General features: G+C 35.2%; 1 pseudogene; it reads right to left on the reverse strand.

Annotated features, from left to right (window-relative positions):
- Positions 1-4932: 4932 nt before the first annotated feature.
- On the reverse strand, positions 4933-7437 carry LOC109862407 (annotated as a pseudogene).
- Between the last annotated feature and the right edge of the window lie 2739 nt (positions 7438-10176).

Here is a 10176-nt window from a genome sequence, read left to right on the forward strand (position 1 = left end):
ACTCGTGCAACGTTGTTTAGGGTAAGACAAGGTGATGCTCTCAATTCGGTGATATAAGAAGTGATGTGACCGAGTTGAGAGCAGAAGTTCGAGAGAGTTACCGGCAAAGTCGTCGTACTAATTTTATAAGAAGCTGAACTGTAAACTTGTCGAAATAAAGATAGTTTCACTTATTAAGAAAAGGCGGAATAACTTCTCCCCGAGTTCAACTGGAAATCCTGTGAAAGAATCCAGTACCGTCGAAGCGGTACAACAAGAGATACAGACAAGTAACATAGTGCGTCGAAAGCGTGCCAACCTACCGCGTGTAATGTACTTGAGCTCCTTTTTCTATCTCTTCCCGTTCTACTTATTCGTAGTAAAATATCTAAAATCTTAGATTTTTTCACTTTTCTTTGCAACGGTAAGAGATAGAGACAAGTAACATAGTGCGTTGGAAAAGTGACAACATAACGCGTTTACTGTACTTGGGCTCCTTTTTCTATCTTTTCCCGTTTGCAACTTATTCGTAGTTAAAGATATAAAATTTTAGATTTCTTCAATATTCTTTGCAACCGTAAAAGATAGAGACAAGTAACAAGTAACATAGTGCGTCAGAAGCGTGACAACTTACCGCGTCTAATGTACTTGTGCTCCTTTTCCTATCTTTTCCCGGTAGCGACTTATTTTTGTAAAACATTTAAAATCTTAGATTACTTCAATTTTCGTCGCAACGGTAAGAGATAGAGACAAGTAACATAATGCGTTGGAAAAATGACAACCTAACGCGGTTACTGTACTTGAGCTCCTTTTTTTATCTCTTCCCGTTCGCGACTTATTCGTATTAAAATGTCTAAAATCTTAGATTTCTTCAATTTTCTTCGCAACGGTAAGAGATAGAGACGAGTAACATAGTGCGTTGGAAAAGTGACAACATACCGCGTCTACTGTACTTGAGCTCCTTTTCCTATCTCTTCCCGTTCGCAACTTATTTGTAGTAAAATATCAAGAATCTTAGATTTCTTCAGTTTTCTTCGCAACGCTAAGAGATAGAGACGAATAACATAGTGCGTTGGAGAAGTGACAACATAACGCGTCTACTGTACTTGAGGTCCATTTTCTCTCTCCCGTTCGCCACTTATTTGTAGTTAAAGATATAAAAATTCTGATTTCTTCAATATTCTTCGCAACGGTAAGAGATAGAGACAAGTAACATAGTGCGGCGAAAGCGTGACAAACTACCGCTTCTAATGTACTTGAGCTCGTTTTTCTATCTTTTCCCGTTCACGTCTTATACCTAGTTAAATATATAAAATTGTAGATTTCTTCAATTTTTATCACAACGGGGAGATAGAGACAAATGACATAGTGCGTTGGAAAATGGACACCATACCGCGTCTACTGTATTTGAGCTCCTTTTCCTATCTCTTCCCGTTTGCGACTTATTCGTAGTATAATATCTAAAATCTTAGGCTTCTTCAATTTTCTACGCAACGGTAAGAGGTAGAGACAAGTAACATAGTGCGTCGGAGTCGTGACAACCTACCGCGTCTAATGTACTTGAGCTCCTTTTTCTATCTCTTCTCGTTCGCGAGTTATTCGTATTAAAATATCTAAAATCTTAGATTTCTTCAATTTTCTTTGCAACAGAAAGAGATAGAGACAAATAACATAGTGCGTTGGAAAATGGACAACATACCGCGTCTACTGTATTTGAGCTCCTTTTCCTATCTCTTCCCGTTTGCGACTTATTTGTAGTATACTATCTAAAATTTTAGGCTTCTTCACTTTTCTTCCCAACGATAAGAGGTAGAGACAAGTAACATAGTGCGTCGGAGTAGTGACAACTTACAGCGTCTAATGTACTTGAGATCCTTTTTCTATCTCTTCTCGTTCGCGACTTATTCGTATTAAAATATCTAAAATCTTAGATTTCTTCAATTTTCTTCGCAACGGTAAGAGATAGAAACGAGTAACATAGTGCGTTGGAAAAGTAACAACATAACGCGTCTAGTGTACTCGAGGTCCTTTTTCTATCTTTTCTTGTTCGCGACTTATTCGTAGTTAATGATATAAAATGTTAGAGTTCTTCAATATTCTTCGCAACGTTAAGAGATAGAGACAAGTAACATAGTGCGTCGAGAGCGTGACAACTTACCGCGTGTAATGTACTTGAGCTCTTTTTTCTATCTCTTCCCGTTCTACTTATTCTTAAGTAAAGATATAAAATTTTAGATTTTTTCAATTTTATTCACACCGGTAAGAGATAGAGACAAGTAACATAGTGCGTCGGAGTCGTGACAACCTACCGCGTCTAACGTAAATGAGCTCCTTTTTGTATCTTTTCCCATTCGCGACTTATTCGTAGTAAAATATCTAAAATCTTAGAGTTCTTCAATTTTTTTCGCAACGGTAAGAGATAGAGACAAGTAACATAGTGCGTTGGAAAAGTGACAACATAACGCGTTTACTGTACTTGGGCTCCGTTTTCTATCTTTTCCCGTTCGCAACTTATTTGTAGTTAAAGATATTTAATTTTAGATTTCTTCAATATTCTTTGCAACCGTAAAAGATAGAGACAAGTAACAAGTAACATAGTGCGTCGGAAGCGTGACAACTTACCGCGTCTAATGTACTTGTGCTCCTTTTCTTATCTCTTCCCGGTAGCGACTTATTCGTGTACAACATTTAAAATCTTAGATTACTTCAATTTTCGTCGCAACGGTAAGAGATAGCGACAAGTAACATAGTGCGTTGGAAAAGTGACAACTTAATGCGTTTACTGAACTTGAGCTCCTTTTTCTATCTCTTCCCGTTCGCGACTTATTCGTATTAAAATGTCTAAAATCTTAGATTTCTTTAAATTTCTTCGCAACAGTAAGAGATAGAGACGAGTAACATAGTGCGTTGGAAAAGTGACAACATACCGCGTCTACTGTACTCGAGCTTTTTTTCCTATCTCTTCCCGTTCGCAACTTATTTGTAGTACAATATCTAGAATCTTAGATTTCTTTAAATTTCTTCGCAACGGTAAGAGATAGAGACGAGTAACATAGTGCGTTGGAAAAGTGACAACTTAACGCGTTTAGTGAAGGTGAGCTCATTTTTCTATTTTTTCCCGTTCGCAACTTATTCGTATTTTGAAGTAATTTGTCTAATTGTTCATGAAATTCGTAGGGAGTGTTTATTTAGTCATAAATAAACAGTCCGCGTCAAAATTTTCAACAATTCTGCAATTTCAAAATTATGCTATGTAAAACGGTAAAAGTAATGAATTGTTACCGAAATGTTGAGGGGAAGGTTCGGAAAGCNCGGGAAGTCGTCTCCAGAAGTCCAATCCACTTTTCAGAAAGATTACGCCAGATAGGTTGTGCGCATGCGCTAGAGTGGGGGAAGCGTCGTGGCGAGACCGGGCGATCTTTCCAGTTTTTCGATTTNGAGCGCCCATACCGTGCACATCGTACTGTGTTCAACTGCGTNTTGTTACAACGAGTTTACTCATTTATTGTATTGAATACGAGTGTCGGCTGCAAATACAGTGGCATTGTAAAACTTAACTACAAACATAATACTTGTTTCGTTGAATCATATTCAAGACCGGTTTTCCTGCGTGTTTCCAACGGCCTTCGGGTTATTTCAAGTGGCGTACCGACAAAAAACTGTGAGAGAGCAACACGGTAAGTCCTGTGTGTTAGTCGGGCGGTGTTGTGATCCTTCCTGCTTGGCGGTGAAAGTAGTTGGCGACCGGGACAGTTTTTTACAAAATCACCAAGTTCGTCCGATCACAACCGAACGACAACAAATGCACGTATTGGTCGTGCAAACGCGTGCTTTGACGTACCGTTCTACTTTGATTGTATTAAAACACGATTCGTGTATTCACAACGGTAGCGTTGTAATTGTATCGCAAATATACATTACCGAATCAAACAAGAGCAACAATTCCATACACGTGTCGCCGTATAATCTCGGCAACCTGAACGCCGATTTTGACGGAGACGTGTACACGTGCATGATTGTACGCGGAATCGATTCGTTGCTCAAATTGCAAGCGTGCATGTTTTGAACGTTTCTGTTCGGCGATTAGTTGCACTCCANATGCTCCCAATCAATGACTTATTACTTATTCTCGCGCCTAATGTGCGACACGTCGTTGCAGCGCGTTCGTCGTTTGTCGAACAGCGCAGCGGTACGTTCGGAACAACGGAGCGTAGAGTGAACAAATTCCATTGCGGTAAAACTATTGATTTTTCGCAAACTCAATTATAACCGATCCATGGAAGCTCTGTGTTGCGCGATGCGCACATTCAATCCTTACTTGCGAGTTTACAAGCGCGCGTCAATACGTCGCTACGCTATTTGCGTCCAAATTTAAACGCGGAATGAACGTAGACGCTTGAATCGACGAATNCATTTAAAATTGCGCGAAACTAAAAAATATAATATGCATAGCAGCAACTACGAATCTAGGTAAAAGATGCGGCAATTGCGCGGTGCTTAACAGCAATTTGTACAATCGGTTTTAAGACATAATGTATAGTGCGCGCGTTTAATCAGACGGTCGTCCAAAGAGAGAAAGCGTAGCGATCGTAACGTTTAAACTGTAGGAATTTTTTGTTTACCGGTAGTATCCGAACATACGAGTACCGTCCGCAAGAGAATGCGACGCCGTAAACTCGAATCACACTCGCATTGATCAAGCAAATCCCTTGGAATACGTAAGAGCGCGAGTAAATGGAGCTTACGCCAGTGTCAATTCCGTTATAGCGAACATGATTTAACGTTTGCTTAATGTCACTAAACAAAACAATGATGCATTGACGGCACCAAAAAAAATATATTAGATGTAACGCAGTGTTGATTTATTGTACCTTGTTTGCATTTGCCAGCAAGAGGACAACGTTTACGATTTGCAACTTCATATGGTGTTTTCATTACATATTCTAGTTTTTCTTATTTGTCGTTGTTCTCGTTCTTCTCAACGATGCTTTGCTTTTTCTTTACTCTGCGCGTCTTCTACATAATCTTGGCAAAAGTTTTCGTGCCTATTTCACTCTCAAAGTTCTTCCAAGTCTCCAGCACAACACGCGACTCTCGATGTCGCCGCTGTTTCTCGACGCGTTGTTTTCGCGCTCAAATATACACCTGGCCAAAGCGACGTTGTCGGGATTGTTTTCCAGTTGCGGGTTCAGCAATTCGAACTTGGCATAAACGATCCAGACCTTGACGTGCAACGTGCGTTCAATTAGACGCTCGAACAGCTGACGAGCGTTTTTGTCGTGCCCTGAGCGATTTCAAGGTCAATGTACGATCTCCACAGCAGTCCCGGCATGTTCAATTGCGGCCGCGCGACGGCGAATTCGTAGATCGCGCGGGCGCAATCGATCTCATTCAAGCGCGTTTCCACCTCGGCAAATCGCATCACCGTGGCGCAATTCTCCGGACCGAACTCGAGAAACTTCAAATACAACTTGCGACATCAATCGAAACTCAACAAGCTGCGTTTCCAGATCAATGTAACTTTGATAGAGCATGTCCGTCGGACAGATGCCCAGTGCCAGATCCAACGTGTTTTTGTTTTCGCGACGTNCTTTTGTCGGATCACGACAACGTACGCGTAATACAGCCAGATCTTGGAGAAAGTGAAACGTTTGTGAGGTATGAGTTCCAGACACACTTTGTACACCTCACGGCAATGTTCGATGTCTTTCGTTTCTAGTTTCTCAAAGATGGCATACTTGATTTAAAGGTAGATGTACCTATGCCAGCATTGTTTTTTCTTGGTTGACGAAACTGTAGCGATCGCTTGTTCGTACGTCTTGTGAATCACATTGGGTTTACTTACAAGATAATAGAAACACGTGTTGTAGGTAGACGGATTCTCCTTCACTCTCTGCTCGTACTGATGCTTCTTCTTGCAGATGACATCCTCGATTCCCAAGCAATTGCCGTACTTTTCTTCGTGAATTGTATAAACCTTGTATAAGCCTTGTAAATTTTTTGACTGCTTCTTTTTGACAGATGTTCCAAAGCGTACTTGTAGATGATACGCTCACGGACGTGTTTTTGTTGATTTTTTTCGAACTTGGCAAAAGCCGGAGACAACTTCTTGTCCAGACCCTCGTCTTCGTAAAAAGTTCACCGCTTGTTCGTAAACGTCGCGCGCGCCTCTGATAAATTCGTAAAGCTCCTCCGTACTTTATCCAATGCTTTATCGGGATGTACCATAATAAAGCGCTCGTAAATTTTTCGGGCGCGATCAATCTCTTTGTCGCAGCATAACCTTTATATTTGTCTGCCAGGCAGACCGNTTTGTTCGGTTCTCATTTCATTCATTGCTCGATCACTTGACGCGCACAGGCAATGTTTTTCAGAGATTCTTACATGTACGTATATTTGTACCAAAATTGATTTGCTCGTGGCAGCAACGTAATCGCACGATCCCACAGATTTCTGACGTAATTGACCTGCCTGGTGCGCATTTCTATCTCCATTTATTTGAGACACACAGATATATTTCGATAATCTACCGCCAGCGCTAGCTCGTAAATAGATTTGGCCCGTTGAATCTGTTTCTGACTTTTTTCTCATTCTGCGTAATGTATCCAGTTAGAAATAATCATACGATTATTGCGTATGACGTCTTCGAACGCTTTGCGATTTTAATGTTGATAATTAGTAAGTTTGTGAAGGTCCAAGATCTTCTGCTTTGAAGATAAAAACAGAATTTCCAAGTCACATTCTTTTGCTTCACGAAACAGCTGCACGGCGGTGATCTTTATTTCCGTGAGCGCCTAGTTTTTCATCTTTGCCACTTTGAGAGTCTCCTGTGATTTCTCCGTCTCTGTGTGAGAATTTCACAGTATATTTTGGTGCACTTTGTGTTGATTTTTCTGCAATATGAAAAAATTAAAATCAATACTACTTTTGAATTGTTTTCTAGGTTAAAAAAATTCTATCCGCGATACGTACATGTCTCAATTAGAAAAATATCAGAATATCAAGATTTGATATAAAACCTCGGATTGATTTGTTCGATATTTAGTCAAAAGTTTGTAAAAAAACATCAAATTTCCTAAACTTATAATTCAGAGAACCTTACAAAATATTAATGTTTAATAAGTTTTTAAATTATAAATCAACTTATTTTCTAATATCATTATCTTCTTTTCTAATATCATAATCTTTCTAACATCAGTATTAATTTTTACATCCTTAATAACAAGAATATTATCCAGCATACTCCAAATTTGATTTATTATAGAAATTAATACTTTTATATTCATCAGTTACATACTCATAATAATTTAAGAAAAAAAAATTATTTTTACTTATTTTGTAATACAAGTTCTAGCATTTTTAATTATATTGTTTGCCATAATTATCAACCCAGTAATTTTAAATTCGAAACATTTAATATTAATATTATCTTTATTTTTAAAACGTAGAATCACCCATTTCCATTTATGATTAACTTTTTTAATCAAATTTATAACCTGGCAGGCAATTGCACTTTTACTAACTTTTCAGAAATTGCATCCATTTAATATTTTTTATCTTACTGAGATTACAAGACCAATCTTTATGTTCTTAATAATAACAATATATTTTATATATTCTTAAATATAACAATCTGTGTTTTTCCTGTTTCTATAATCAACATTAAAAGAATAAAAATCTTACTTACAGATTCCTTCAGTAATAAAACAAGATAAATAATTATACTTAGTTAGGTAAAACATTAAATATGATTTATGTACTGTTTTACTTACTCTACCATTTTACTTATAATTAGGTAAATTTTGAATAAACCTACAATCTTACTCAAAGTTTTAAACGAAGTATCAAAAACTTTAATTAATAATTTGCATTAATAATAATAAAGTTATCAAAAATGCCACCAGGGTGTTTTTTTATCTTCAGCTACTTCACAACTTACATTATTATTAAAAATTCAAATATGATGATATTAATAATTTTTCACTTATTTACTTCCTTGTTAATAACAATTATCCACATTAAAATAATTTTATGATCCATATTTGTAAAAAACATTAAATCTAAATTTACACAAAAAAATGCAAGATTTGATTGAAAGAATTCTGCTTTTATTATTTTACCCTTATTTACGCCCTTAATTATAATACTTTAAAAATTTTAATTTAGTAAACTATAAGCCTTAAAAGTTTAAGAAATCATTATTTTATAAATCTTAAACATTTTAATCAAAACTGATAATTAGTAACTAAAATTATATTCATAAATTAAATACCCTTAAATTTCTTTATTATTAAAAAAGTAGTTTTTAAATAAGTTTACAAATTAGTACTTTTAAATCAGACATAGCACTCTAATTTTTATAATTAATTTTACTACCATTATATTAAATTTAGTATAAATATATAATGAACAAATGACTATATTTAACGAATCATAAAGATATTGGAATTCTCTACTTTATATTTGCCATATGAGCTGGTATGATCGAGTCATTAATGAGAATACTTATTTGAATTAAACTTGGATCATGCGGCGCAATCATTAACAATAATCAACTTTATAATTTTATTGTAACAGAACACGCATTTAATATAATTTTTTTCATAGTTGTGCCATTTATAATTAGAGGATTTTGTAATTTTCTTTTCCTTTTAATGATTGGGTCAGCAGACATAGCTTATTCACGAATAAATAACATAGGATTTTGACTTCCATTACCGTTTATTATACTTCTTACTTTGAAAAGATTTATTAGCTCCGGTGTTGTAACTGGTTGAACAGTATACCNTCTTCTCTCCTCAAATATAAAAGTCTACAGAGGTTCGTCAGTAGATTTTACAATATTTGAATACATAGTGCAAGAATTTCTTCAATTATGGGAGCTATTACTTTATCTCTACAATTATTAATATACCTCATAAACATTTTTCTGTAGACAAAACTCCTTTAATAGTCTGATTTATCTTAATTACAGCTATTCTGCTTGTTTTAACACTACCTGTGCTAGCTGGTGCAATCACCACGCTCTCAACAGATCAATAATTACGTATTAGTTTGGAAACTTTGGAGTCTTAAAAGAGTTTTTAATTGTTTAAAATAAATATAACTCCCACTCTTTTATGATCTTTGTAATTATATTTACCATAAGATAATTAACTGGTTTTATACTATCAAATTCATCACTTGATATTGTATTACATGATACCTACTACCTTGTAATCCGTTTCTATTATGTCCTATCTATAGGTGCTGTATTCTCAATTGTTTTAGGATTCATTCACTGAGTCCCTCTTATTACTGGTTACGCTCTCAATAATTTTTGATTAAATATTTAAGTTTTACCAATATTTACTGTTGTAAACATAACCATTTTCCTTTACCAGTTCTTAGGACTTAGAGGGATATCTCGCCGATACANAGATTACCCTGACACATTTATTTCATGAATTATTATTTAATCAAAGAGGTTCACTTATTTTANTTATAAGANTANTTTTATGTGTTTTTATTAGGTGAGAATCTTTAGCATCCAAACAAAACATTATTTTTATATTCCACCAAAATTTATTTATTAAATGAATACCATCTTATTCTCTTATGTTTCACAGTTACAATAAAATTCCTACAACAAATTAATGTAATATGGCAGAAAAAGTGTTATTGTGTTAAATACCATATATGAAATCTAAATTTTTATTAAAAAGTAATACATGAATCATAGGCTTTTAAAATTNTACTACTCTAATCTACGATATAATAATCTTTTTTCACGACTTTACAATAATAGTTTTAGTTGTTAGTACAAAATTAATTTTTTAATTTATCTTATTATTCTGATACAATAATCATACTAATCAATTTTTCCTAAAAAGAAACAGTATTGAAATCTTATGGATTGTTGTTTGTTACGATTACAGTAATTTTTATTGTTATTCCATCCATTAAACTTCTGTATTATACAGATGAAATATTAATAGACAACATAAACAGTAACGCCCTAAGTCAGCAATGATACTGATCATACAAATATTCTGATATTATAAACCTAGAATTTGATTTGTTTATATCAAACAAAAACAATTGTTCTTCCAGCCTATTAGATGTTGACAACCGTTGCGTTATTCTTTTAAATACCCTATTCGAAAATTAACTACATCTACAGATGTAATTTACTCATAAACTGTTCCATCTTTAGGA

Source organism: Pseudomyrmex gracilis, unplaced genomic scaffold, assembly GCF_002006095.1.
Source record: "Pseudomyrmex gracilis isolate BER0280 unplaced genomic scaffold, ASM200609v1 scaffold_1751, whole genome shotgun sequence".
In the NCBI taxonomy this organism is placed as follows: Eukaryota; Metazoa; Arthropoda; class Insecta; order Hymenoptera; family Formicidae; genus Pseudomyrmex; species Pseudomyrmex gracilis.